This window comes from Pogoniulus pusillus, chromosome 25 (assembly GCF_015220805.1).
Source record: "Pogoniulus pusillus isolate bPogPus1 chromosome 25, bPogPus1.pri, whole genome shotgun sequence".
Classification (NCBI taxonomy): Eukaryota; Metazoa; Chordata; class Aves; order Piciformes; family Lybiidae; genus Pogoniulus; species Pogoniulus pusillus.
This window is the reverse complement of record NC_087288.1, coordinates 9806385-9818868: the sequence shown is the minus strand read 5'-3', so window position 1 is coordinate 9818868 and position 12484 is coordinate 9806385. Positions and strand designations below refer to the sequence as shown.

General features: G+C 47.8%; 1 protein-coding gene across 8 annotated transcripts in view; it reads right to left on the bottom strand.

The window, feature by feature from the left end:
- The window catches only part of FOXN2 (forkhead box N2), a 46809-nt gene extending 35595 nt beyond the window's left edge, over positions 1-11214 (bottom strand). For 7 of the 8 annotated variants that reach the window (XR_010307026.1, XR_010307027.1, XR_010307025.1 and 4 more), the window contains exon 1: positions 8927-9002. The gene's annotated coding sequence lies outside the window, so the exon portion shown is untranslated. Of the gene's footprint in view, positions 1-8926; positions 9003-11133 lie in introns of those variants that run through there. The other variant, XM_064164382.1, reaches the window with a different exon arrangement.
- Between the last annotated feature and the right edge of the window lie 1270 nt (positions 11215-12484).

Genomic DNA, 12484 nt, shown 5'->3' with positions numbered 1-12484 from the left:
TAAATTTATACCACATTAACCTGCTCTTGCTTTGGTTTATATGTCAGAACACTGTAACCTCTCCTTCTATCCAGTTGACTCCAGTCTGCTGTCTGAAGAAGAAAGGACTGCAAAGCTATCAAAAGCTTGCCCTTCTCCTAGACACAGATCAACCTGGGCACCTTCAAAAGGTACCTCACAGATGGGCTAATTATCAGACATGTTAATGTCTGTCTCACCTCTGAAGCACCATGGGCCCCACAGGAACATCTCTAGACTATTCAGCTGACACTGTACTGCTTTCCACCTCTAGCAGCCTGGTGAAGAGGGACAGCAGTGCCACTGGAGTGTATCTGAAGGCACACAAGCTTCATACACACTTTTCACAGTCCCTCTTCATTCATGCATACCTTAAGTGACATCCAAAATTCATTTCTTATACATGCGTGCTCTACTCAGCCATAAGCAGACAGGATTCTGAGAACACAGCTTCCAAGCTATCACTTTGAAGATCACCATCCCCAATATCTGGGGTGTAATAATTTACATAAGGGTCATGCAATTCATCAACACTATCTCTGCTACAAGCTAGCAGGGACTTGAGGATAGGGATGACTAAATGGAAAATGCACAGTAGGAGCAAGGAGAGCAGACAGTTAGAAGACGAGAGCATGGAAGATGCACTCTAATGCAGGCACCACGGTAAAAATATACATCTTTGGACCTTCAGATTTCTTCCTGAAGTTTCTCTATGTTACTGGCCAGAAAGGCTGATGCAAAGTTAGAGGCAGGTAGCCACTAGGACTTGCTCACCACAGTGCTCCCACCCAACATCAATCATCAGCATCCATGCCAAACAGCTAGGGAGAGGAGGAGAAAACTTACCAGAAGGGCAAGGTTAAGAGCACAGAGGAGTGCTGTAAGGCCACTTAAATTTATCTTCCACTCCTTTAGTGCCTTGCTGCCACCTTCCCTGCCTCTCCACCTACTCCAAGGGCAGCACAAGCTTTGCAGGAATACCACTTCCATACAGCACACACTTGCTCAGCTGCAGAGACAGGCTCCATACCCCTCTCCTCCTAGTCTCCCATAGCCACTCCTTACCAAATCAGGATGGCCAGTGGAAATGTTTAATCGTTGGCTGGAATGTTGAATCAGAGAATGATAGGAGTTGGACGGCACGTCTGGAGATCATCTAGTCCAACACCCCCACCAGAGCATGTTCACCTACAGCAGGCTGCACAGGACAGCATCTAAGCAGGCACTAAATGACGACAGAGACACTGCAAGCTCTCTGGGCAGTCTTGTCCGCTGCTCCACTATCCACAACGTAATGAAGTTCCTCCTCATGTTTAGATGGAACTTCCTATGCCCAAGTTTGTGCCCATTACCTCTTGTCCTGTCACTGGGCACCACTGAAAACAGACTGGCCCCTTCCTCCTGACACCCACCCTGAAAGTATTTATAAGCATTGTTAAATGCCTTCGCTGCAATTCTAGCAGGAAGTGCCCCGGCGCCAAAGCAGAGCTGGAAGGCAGCCTCCAGCTGTGCAAACGCTTTAAGTGCGCCTCTAAAAACTGTGCAACAGTTCAGGCTCTATCCCCTGTGCTTTACCGTACTAACTATAGAGTAACCCAGCACGCTGCCGTTAATGAGCATTAAGGCTCGGAACTGAAAGCCAAAGCATTCAAAGCTTAAGAGCATCATGCATTTAAATCGTAAAGAGTTGAACCATTATCTCCTCTAAGCACCTTCAAAAGAAAAAACATCTACTCCTCAAATACAAAGCACTGCAGCAGAGGTACACATATTTTGCATGGCAACGGACCACGATTCCAGAGCAAGAATATTAAATGTCTGCTAAGTCAACTGAGGCTGCTTGCACACAAGTTAGGTCACAGCAGAAAACAGACAAGAAAGACTGTGCCTTTTCCAGCAGTCCTGTGCTTTTTGGCATCACTCAATAGCCAGAACAGTCCAGTACCCAAAGTCCAGTGAAGTCTTTCAGGCTACTCATGACCCAAACAGCACAACCCAGGTTTAAGGAGGCTGAATAAGGCTGCAGATGGATTCAGTTAGCAGTTCAGGTTCAGAGATGCCCTAACAGATTGGAAGGGACTCAACGCTCCAGGACAAGGCAGTAATTTTTGTAATCTTACAAACTCACTGAAGAGTCAAGCTGGGAAAAGGTTATGGAGTCTGGAAGGCCCTCAGCACAGCAGAGGTTAACAACAGGGCTTAAACCAGGTTCGGACACGCCCAGACACATTAACAGCTATAACTTCTTTTTGACAGAAGACCCTGAGCACCACGAAGTCCTGCCACAGACGTGAATGCTTTGAATATGCGAGCATTTTGTGAAATCAAAGCTGCTTTAACACAGGACAACTGCTTAACAAAAACAGAGACATTTGGACATACCCTCAGGCAAGCAGGGAAGTATCTTTTTGGTTTTCTTTTTGCAGCAGCCCTTCTCAAAGAAGTCTCAGTTCCAAGAGTCCAGGTCGAAGGGACAAAGCTCTAGCGCATACCCTTGTCCCACCAAAACTGGCCTTGTCCAAAACTAGCATGGTTGCAGTTAAAAGTGCGCGGATGCTATTTTATGGCCACCATGCCTGGATGCACCAACCTGGCAAGAAAGAATTCAGCCTTTTCATTAAGACATGCCTTGTAGTGTGCAAGAGCTGCTGCTGTTACCCTACCCGTTACTCTTCACTAGCATCAGATGAAAGGTGCTATTTGGCACTTGCACATCAGTGTCCCAAGTTAGGGCAATCTTCTCCACAACTAAGTACACCTACTTATTTCTGTTGGACCAGCTGAACAAGTAGATCACCTCTGCTGGTAGTGGGAAGCTCTGGAACCTGCTAACAGCATAGTAATTTCTCTCCAGATGTAAAAAATAAACTAAAAAGTAAATCTTACCATGCATTGTTTGATTTTTAGCCATACACTTGGGTTAACAACAGCAGCTCTGCAACCACTCTCTGTGCAACAAGCTGAGGGTGCGCAGAGCCTGGACATTGGCATATGCCATGCACAATTTTTGTACTGCTACCAACAGGTTCTGTAAGAGCATTTGAAAAGGAGGGCAGATGCTTTTGCATGCAAGCAATTCTACCTACAGTAAACTCTTCTTTTTTTTTTTTTCTTTGGTATTCTCATGTATTTATGGGAAGTGTCTTGACACCAGAGACATTAGGAAGAAGTTCTTTACTATGAGAGTGGTGAGACACTGGAACCGGCTGCCCAGAGAGGTGGTGGAGGCCCAATTCTTTGAAACATTCGAGGTCTGGCTTGATGGGGCTCTGAGCAACCTGATCTAGTTGGGGATGTCCCTGCTTACTGCAGGTGGGTTGGACCGGATGACCTGCAGAGGTCTGTTCCATCCCAGCACATTCTATCATTCCATGCTAAATACATGTATGTATTGTGTTGTTAAAACAGCCCAAGAATTAACACAAACCAATTACTTATCACTGCTTATCTACACAAGTTTGAGAAAAGCTTCTAAGCACAGGAGCAGGCTCAAGTTTTTTGGATGTCAAGAGTGATGAACAATCCAAAAAACACCACCGAAGACTTGGCACAACCAGTGAAAATGCATCAATAAAACACTCCACATCCATTTGATCGGGAGCATTAAAAGCATGACACCAGACCATTTCCCCCCCCCCATTAATTTAACCTCGTCCCTCCACTATCTCCTTTGTCTCAGCCTGTCCACCTCACACGAGTGGCTGAGCAGGCTGGAGGTCAGCTGAAATCCCTCCCTGCCCAGCCCTGAGAAAAGCCTATATTTGATTATAGCACTATATGATGTCACGTATCCAAGACAACTAAAGGCATTACAGTCTCCCGAGAACAAAACCGCCTCTTGGCCGCACATTTTGGCAAGCTGGGCCCCGTTGTTTGCAGGGAAGAGAGGGCAGCTGCACCACTCCTTAGCCCCCCAGCAACAGCAGATACCCTGAGGTGCTCCCCCGGGACAGTACTTGGCAAGTGGGGTCCCTGCCCTTCCCCCTCCTCTTGACTTGCAAAAGGGAGGCAAAAGGAAAAGTAAAGACCCGTTACAAAGGTGGTTATGGGCTTCTTGAAGTCAGTGCTCCCCTGGGGCAGCACTCGTGGCTAGTGGGGTCCTTGCCCTTCCCCCTTCCTCTTAGCTTGCAAAAGGAAAAAAACTGTTTAGAAAAATCATTTTTAAAGAATCACAGCTTCGCAGAAAATACTGGGTTTGAAGAGACCTCAAAGGTCACCCAGTCCAACCTTTGACACAGCACTCAAATCATATCCCTAAGCACCAGGTCCACACTCTGCTTACACACCTCCAGGGATGGCAACTCCACCACTGCCATGGGCAGACCATTGGGTTGAGAACCCTTTCAGTGAAGAAATATTTCCTAGCATCCAGCCTGAACCTCCCCTGGCACAGCCTGACACCACTTCCTCTAGTTCTATCACTTGATGCCAAGGAGAAGAGGCTGCTCCCTCCTTGCTCCAACCTCCCTCCAGGGAGTTGTAAAGAGCAATGAGGTCTCCCCTCAGGTGGTTATCATCAGCTTCTTGAAGTCAGTCAGAAAAACATCAACAAAATCCATTCGAGGTACCAGACAAGCCATAAGGTCAAGCATTTCTTAACCTTGGCATCGGTGGGGTCAAAAGAAGTTTTCCCAAATACTTCCAAGCCTCATTTTAATGAGCTTTCAATATTCTCCTGCACCCTGTGATATAAAAGCAGGAAAGAAAGAAACAAAAACAGCAATGGACAAAAAAAAAGCAGCCCAATTTAGGAAAAGTTAAGAAATGCTGCAACATTTAAAAAGGGAAGGAATCAAACCATGATCATAGCCAGAGGAAGATTGTATCTGAGATCTAAGCTGTATGCAAGAAGTGTTCATTTTTATATTCAGTACATACACACAGGTGAGTTTGAAACGAAGGTGAGATGTAAACTCAGACGTGCCTGGAGCCCAAATACAGAGCCTGTGCACCACCCACCGCCACTGCGCCGTTTAAAGCAGCACTGTCTACAGTGCAATCACAAAGCCCTTCCAAAGGCTGTAGCCACTGTGAGACCCAGCTCTCTCCGCCTCAGATTTAAAATACATATATGAGAACAGTTTAATGCAGAAATTGGAAAGCAAAAAAACAGAACAAAACAACAAAACAAAATCAAAGCCATTAAGAAAATCCCTTCCTGTCACAAAAAGGGGGGAGAAGTGCTTCTAAGAAGAATGCTTTACTGCCAAAAGTAGCTTTTTAAGAGATGCCTTTGGGTTATGTTCCTTAGGTTCAGTACACTGCTTGCTACATGAACTAATGCCAAATACCAATGTGAACATATCAGTGGCTTATACAAGTGAACAAAGTAAATGCCTGGCAGAGTAACTGTGATACTAACTCCCCTTGCAGGGCGTTTCTCTACCATCACCTTGAAACAGAAGGAATACAGCTGCATTTCAGCTGGTGTCAGTACCAATTTACCAACACTAGAAAACGTAATGATATCATTTCTTTCCAGCTTTTCTGCCTTCTTCAGACTTCAAGTACCAGAACTCCCCATTTTCAGCTAAAAAATAACAATTTGAAGCTTTGCACCAAGTGACCCTTCTGCAAGATTTAATTTAGAAGTATAATGGGAGCCATAATATGAAGCCAATGCTATGCTACCAATACGACTTTGTGCTCACGAAGCTTTCACCAAAGGTTGTTCCCCTCCCCTGTAGCACAAATTTTCCTCCAAAGCCTGAGGCACAGCAAAGGGATGCTCTTCCCTGTGCTCACCTCCCTGGCCAACTTGCCGACTTTTTATGCCCAGGCCTGCATTTTGAAACACTCACCACACCCACTAGCAAGAAATTCAGGGAAGTGTCATCCTGCAGGGCAGCCACTGTACATTGGTACGGCTGATCTGAGTAAACGGCATTAGGATTTTTCTGCCAGTGGTGATCAGTGACAGGACAAGAGGTAATGGGCACAAATGTGAACATAAGTTCCGTCTAAACATGAGGGGGAACTTCTTTACATTGAGGTTGTTGGAGCACTGGAAGAGACTGCCCAAAGAGATTGTGGAGTCATTCAGAACAAGCTCTGGTGGGGGTGTTGGACTAGATTATCTCTAGAGGCCCCTTCCAACCTTTATCATTCTGTGAACTGAGTGAAAACACACCCAAATTATACTCCAATCCTTACAGTGGGTACAGAAACACAGAGGTGGGGGGTGAACTCTGCAGCAGGAGCCAGTTCAGTGGAGTCTCTAACAGAACTACGAGAAAACAGTAGGGAGCTCAAAATCTAGTTTGAACATAACTGAAAAAAATAAATCCACATTGTTGACTGTTGGTATAAATCTTATTATCCACACCAATTCTCTTAGAATGGTCCTGGCATGCAAGCAGTCGTTCAGTGACAGGTACTTCTACCCCAGACACAGCTGCTAGTCTTCCTGGTTGCCAGTCATACAGCCCTCCAGGCACTCAGCACTGAGAAGAACCCAGCAGCACTCTCCAAAGAGAGTGTGACCCAGCGTTCATTCTTCCACAATTATAACATGTTTCAGGCAGGAGGCAGAGTACCAGGGGTCATAAAGACACTGGCTAGCATCAGCAATTCCTCTGTACCACCTAATTTATTACCAAAGCATGGGCAAGCTGTCTCCTGCTTGCTGACTACAGTTGTATCCATAGAATCACTGAATGGCCTGAATTGGAAGGGACCTCAAAAATCATCCAATTTCAACTCCTCTGCCATGGGTAGAGATGCCCCTGTGACAGTTTGGGTGTTACTTGATCCCCACTCTTATGAAATCACCCAGACTAGACTCAGCCAGCTGGGAGTTAAGGAATGAAGCTATATTTACAACTTAGCACAGTATACGAGCAGGTATTTAAAATATATACACCTCTATACAGAACTGTACCGGTTAAAAGCAATACAGAAACACAACACTCCTCCTAGAACCCAGAAACCAGAGTCCCCAGGAGGGGCTCCCAACCCCCCTTACACCTCCTTTCCACCCCTCCACCTTATCCCAGAGTTTGCCTTATGTGCAAGGTGAGGTTGGAGGATCCACAAGGGGAGCGAGAAAGCAAAAGGATTTGTTACACAGAAAGCAGCCCAGGAAGAAAGCACAGGCTCCAACAGAGACCCCCACACACTGTGTTATCTGTGTTTGTGTTCTTGTTCTTATACATCTCAGCAAGCCTATCAGTGAGGTAGACATCACCACTGTTTCCTTTTCACAGTCTAGAATCTAATTTCTCTCACTGAAATATTCCAATTTGTCTCAAACTAGCACACTCCCAGTACACTGAATTGCTCAAAGCCTCATCCAGCCTGCTCTTAAACACTTACATGGATAAAGCACCCATAACTTCTCTGGACATCATCACCCTCACAGTAAAGAGCTTCTTCCTAAAACCCAGTCTAAAGCCGCCCTACTCTAGTTTAAAATCATTCCCCCTTGTCCTATCACCACAGGCCCGTACAAAAAGCCCTTCACCAGCTTTCCTGTAGCCCACTTCAGGTACTGGAAGACCACTATAAGGTCTCCCTAGACTCAACTCCTCTCCAGGCTTAACTCCCTCAACCTGACCTCTAGGAGAGGTACTGCAGCCCTCGAATAATCTTTGTGGCCCTTCTTTGGACCCTCTCGCAACAGATCCATATCCTTCTTTTGCTGGGGGCTCCAGAAGTGGACGCAGTGCTCCAGCTCTCACAAGAGCAGAGTACTCTCTAAGTACCACAGAGCATTGCTGCATGCTTTTAGCCAGCACAATGAGGATGAATGCAAAGTTCACTATCACACAGTGTGCAGTCAGAAGGCACATGTAATATGTCAGGAACAAACAAAACAAGTATCGCATACAAAAGTCCAGCAAGACAAAAAACAAAGCAGCACCTTGGGGTTTTCTTGTTTTACTTATGGGTGTTTTTGCAGGGAGCAGCAGAAAGTGCTGACTTTGGGAAGAGACAAAACACAGCCACCCAAACCGACCCTCTCAGTTGCTGCACTGGGATGTGGACAGGGTTTGAAGCCTGCAAGTTTGCACTTGCTGAGAGATGAAGCTGCTGCTGACGTGAGTCACCGAGGGTTGCTGACAGCAGGAAGTTGCCTACCACCATTTGGGTTGTCGGACAGCAAGGCAGACGAGCTAGGATGAGGCACTGGCTGCCTCCATTAACTTCCCTCAAAAAAGCTGCAGTCAGGGCAGTGACATCCTACTTATAAGCTTGGACTTAACACACCTTATGACTGGGAAGGGGAGGAACAGGAACAGCCAGAAAAAGAAAAGTCAGGGATCCAAGTGGAATAAATCACAGATAATTTATACCTGTACTAAAAGGTATCAAGTACACTTCTGCAGCACTGATAGCCTTTGCTTACTGGGACTAAAAGCCACTTTCATTGATTTGCAGCCAGGAGAGGAAAGTTGTCTTTCACATAGTTCACTCTGCATCACAGCTGTGCAGTAAGGCTACCCTGTTGAATGGAATGGCACAAGAGATGCACAGCATCAGTGGCTGTGGGCACAGTCACTCCTCCCAACACCTCTACTTTGTCACCTTGCTGGCTATAATCCTGTTGTGGAGCTTGTTCTGATCAAGTAATGTAAACCTGCATTTGGAAGAAGTCTTTAGAGTGCCTGGAGTATTGCCTCTCTTAAATAGCAGCTCCTTCCAACTCAAGCACCTCCCTCAGCAGCTGGTCCTTTTTCTCATTTAATGGGACCTTTACGCACCCCTGTATCTGCTCCATTACTTACTGGACTGGCATATTCTGACACTCAGATAGTTGCTGACAGTGTTGGTGCCTTCCATCCCAAGCTTCCCAGAGGACATAGAAAGGCTTCTCAAGCAGAAAAATCTATGATGCTTTGAGCTGTTGAGGTAGCACCTCCTTGACTGGTGTCCCTTTTGCATTAAACTAATAATATTAAAAACTTACTTCTGAGTTGAGCAATCACTGCAGAGCTCCGGCAGCACACAAAGCAGGTCACAACTTCATTTTCTGGCCAAGATACTGACAAGGAAAACATCAACAGGGTTTACCTCAGCAAGGTCCATGAAGGCCACTTGGGGCTGCACACCTGAAGCAAGGTAAGATCAATGCCTCTAGCTCCTTTCAGTCCCCTCCTCTCCAAGGCAAGGACTGCAACAACATCTCCACCACACTCTGAAAGCTAAAGCCAACATATATCCACCGTGCTCCACGAGCATCACTGCTCAGTTCATGGGTGATTAAAAAACCCCACAAAATTAAGAGCACAGAAAACTCCTATACATATTTTAGGCAATTCAAATATTCGGAGTGAGGACTACTCTCTCCTCGCTATTTCTACAAAACCCAAGACACACATGGACACAAGCAAACTCCTAGCAGAAGCTGAACCACTCTGGTAGCATGTGGCTCAGAAGTAGCATACCCTGACACTCAGCTAAGTTCATTAGCTCAAGCTCTATGCCCTGTTAACTGCTACTATAGAGCTTTAAGTCCAGAGCAGCTGATGTGTCCAACCATCTCCTGCAGAGCTTGGGAAATAGGATGGGACCTGCCAAGAAAACAAACCAACCAACCAACTGCAAACTAGCTCAACTTTTCTAGCATAAGCGAAAGCTGTCTTAATTTTTCTTGCATAGGTGCAGCATCATGCCAGACTTGTAGAAAGGGAAAAGGACCACAAACCAAGAAAACACAACAAAAAGTACAGAATTCAGTTGTCAATATATTACAACCCAGTTGTTACTAACATCCATCTGAATTAAAGTCCACCAATAACAAGATTTGGAGTGTGTGTATGTGTGCATACATACGTGATATTATATGTAACATTAATTTCATGGGATAGCAACAAACCTAATTAACTAACCTTCTGAGCATTCAAGTCCAACATAATTCAGCATTCTAAACTTTACTTTCTGCATGTAACATCCATTCCTAGGCTGGCACCAAGGCGAGGAGATGATTTTGCTGGACTTTGCTCAAGGTTACTCCTTATTTTCTTTTTTTTTCTTTAGAATGTCCTCTTTACTCTTTTGTTTGGACCTCATCAAAATCCAAATCTTTGCCAACCAAAAAAAACCCCAATTTCCATGCTCATATAAACTGGGAGAGCAGGAGCATGGCCAAGCAGGGGTGAGCTAGGTGGGCCGTGAGATGGTGCTCCTCAGAGCTTTTCACTTGCCCAACCCCACCAGTCGTGTTCCCCCCACTCCCATCCACTCCCATTCCCTCAGAAATAAAGGAAAAAAAGCCGTAGCAACTCTTCAGGGCCACGTGCAGATCCCAGCCCTGGTTCCAGTACCTCCTTCGTGAGCCCTGTCCAGTGTTCTAACCCAAATCGCAAGACCCCCGAAACACATCCTCCCGCTTGCCCCTCATCTCTGCAAGTCACAGGCACCGTGACGCCTGCCTACCCATTTTGGAGACCAGAGTACGGCCAAAAGGTGTTTACTCAGTAAGCCACTTCGGCCTTTAACCGCCGTGAGCCGCAGGCGAGGGGCACGGCGGGGCCGCGCTTGACGAGTCTTGGACGCCGTCTGCTCATCCCTCATCGGAGGCGCGCAGAGAAGCGCCGGGGCCTGAACTGCCGCGGGACCTGACCCGCGTAAAACCCGCGGGCGGACGGATGCTCCGCGGAGCCGCGCCGGCAGCAGGAGGAGGAGCTGCGGAGGTTGCGGGGGGGGAAGGGGTAGCCCCGCTGCCGGCACGGCCACGGCGGTTTGTGGGGTAGGGGAGGGGTGTCCCCACACACCATGCGCACCCACCCTCACGCATCGTCATCGAGAGCGGCTAAGAGGAAGCGCCACCACCGCGCCTCGTCCCCACGCCGAAGGGCCAGGGAGAGGAAGGTGTCGCTTCCCCCTCTACACGCGTGGCAGCGGCAGAATCCCTCGGGACACAGGCACACACCAGCCACCCCCACCATGCCTCCGCCCAGCACCAGCGGGACCCGCCGCCCCGCTCCCTGTTCTTTCCCTATTCACCCACGAGCCCCCCAAAAACCCAACAAAACGCACCGATAAAAAAACACCAACCCTACAAACCCCCGAAAAATCCCAAACCAAACCAACCAAAAAAGGCAGAAATCAAGAAAAAGAGAGGCGTGAATACGGGGTTGGGGAGGAAGGGGCGAGCTCGCCGGCTCCACTCACCGCGGTCATGAAGCCGTGCGGCCGGCAGCACGGACACAATATGGCAGCGGGGGGATGTGTCAGGGAGCAGCTGCTCCCTGCGCAGCGGCGGCGGCGGCACCGCCCTCCCGCCTCCCCATGGCAACCGGGAACAACCCACCCCCTCTGCCCGCCGCCGGTACCGCCTATCCGCACCGCCCCGCCGCCACCATCCCCCTTCCCTGGGGCCGCTGGGGCGGTGTGAGAGCAGACAGCGGCTTCCAGGTTTCTCATCCCGCCTCCAGCGTCCTGGCCTTCTGGGAAAACTTTCCTTCTCCCCCAGAACATCACATCTGTCCCCCAAACCCGAATTTCAAACGTGAACCCTCCTTTTAATTTTTCAGTGTCGCTTCGTTTTCTTTTCCCTTCGCGCATCCACAACTGCCCGTGCGTTGCTCTATTTTCGTCCCCCGTGTCCTATTCCCACATTTTTGGGTTTGTTTGGTTGGGTTTTGTTTTTTTTTTTCCTACTTTCTCTAATGACATTAAACCTTTTTTTTTTGTTTGTTTGTTTTTAAAGTATTATTTCTTCTCTTAACAAAGCTGAAGCCTCTGCTAGGTTTGCTCTGCCTTGCTCTCCACTTGCGCCTTCAGCTTTAAGCTTTGGAGGGCTATGAGAACTTCGCTGTTTGCTTAGCCTGGTCTTTCAGTCTTGGGGACACTCACAGTTTTGCAGCTTAATAAAGGGGACCTCTGGAGGTCCCTCCCAGGAATAAACTTTGGATCTGTGCCCATATTTAAAAAGGGTAGAAAAGAGAAACCTGGAAATTAGCAGCCTGCCAGCCTCACCTCTGTGCCTGGGAAGATCAGGGAACAGATCCTGCCTGGAAACTAAGCGTGTGGAGCACAGGGAGGCGAGTTGAGACAGCCAACATGGCTTCACCAAGGCTAAGTCCTGCCTCACCGACCTGGTGGCTTTCTACAATGTAGTGACTACATCAGTGGACAAGGGAAGACCAATGGATGCTATCTCTCTGGACTTCAGCAAAGCCTTTGACACAGTTCCCCCATAACATACTTCTCTCTAAATTGGAGAGGTATGGATAAGGAATTGGTTGGGGAGCTGGGGTTGTTTAGCCTGGAGAAGAGGAGGCTCAGAGGTGACCTTATTGCTGTCTACAACTACCTGAAGGGTGGTTGTGGCCAGGAGGAGGTTGCTCTCTTCTCTCAGGTGGCTAGCTCCAGAACAAGAGGACACAGCCTCAGGCTGCGCCAGGGGAAATTTCGGCTCGAGGTGAGGAGAAAGTTCTTCACTGAGAGAGTCATTGGGCACTGGAATGGGCTGCCTGGGGAGGTGGTGGAGTCGTCGTCCCTGGGGCAGTTCAAGGCAAGG